The following is a 765-nucleotide window of genomic DNA, read 5'->3' as shown; positions in this document are numbered from 1 at the left end:
ACTACAGTTAAACATCATCTCATCTCATCCTCACCTCTAGAAAATGTATCATTCTGCCAGCCCTCAATCCCAGCCACATTTTTTCACCACTTTCAGGCCATGTAGTTACTACCCTAATAACGAAGGTTGTTCACCTTTTGCACTGGCATGGCCACCTTCTTCGTGTCACACCAGCTCCAAATACGGATGGCTAACCCAATTATCCTTAGTCGCCAACCAGCCAAGTTCTCATGGCTCTTCCCTTTTAGGAAAGCATGTATGATGTGTTCCCCATTTACTTTATTTTCTTCTTTGATTTTGTGAGTGGTGCTATTTGTAAATAATACAATTAAATTATCTTTTATACACATGACTTGTAGCATATTATATATTAGTTAATGAGGGGTTTTTAGGGTAAAAATACAATACAAATAAATTATGTGATCATATTACAAAATTTCACATAAGATATTTTAATTTTTTTTTAAAAAAAAATTGAGAGCAATAGCTGAATAAAAAATTAAAATTTAAAAACTTGTATCAGAAATATTTTAATCTAAAATACATCATAATGACTTTAAATCTTGCAAAATGTCCAAAATTGTTTTTTTATCTACATTATAAGCTAAAAAAAAGTTATACTTTCTTTAGAGTATGGAGTAATTTTAAAATTATAATTAGGGGTGTAAACGAGCCAAACACGAGCGCTTTATATTTCTAGCTCAAAAAGTGAGATTGTGTTCGGCTCGTTTGCTCAGCGAGCCCAAAACAAGCCGTTCACGAACA

The sequence above is a fragment of the Phalaenopsis equestris genome, unplaced genomic scaffold, assembly GCF_001263595.1.
Source record: "Phalaenopsis equestris unplaced genomic scaffold, ASM126359v1 Scaffold000002, whole genome shotgun sequence".
Lineage (NCBI taxonomy): Eukaryota > Viridiplantae > Streptophyta > Magnoliopsida > Asparagales > Orchidaceae > Phalaenopsis > Phalaenopsis equestris.
This window is presented reverse-complemented; position numbering follows the sequence as displayed.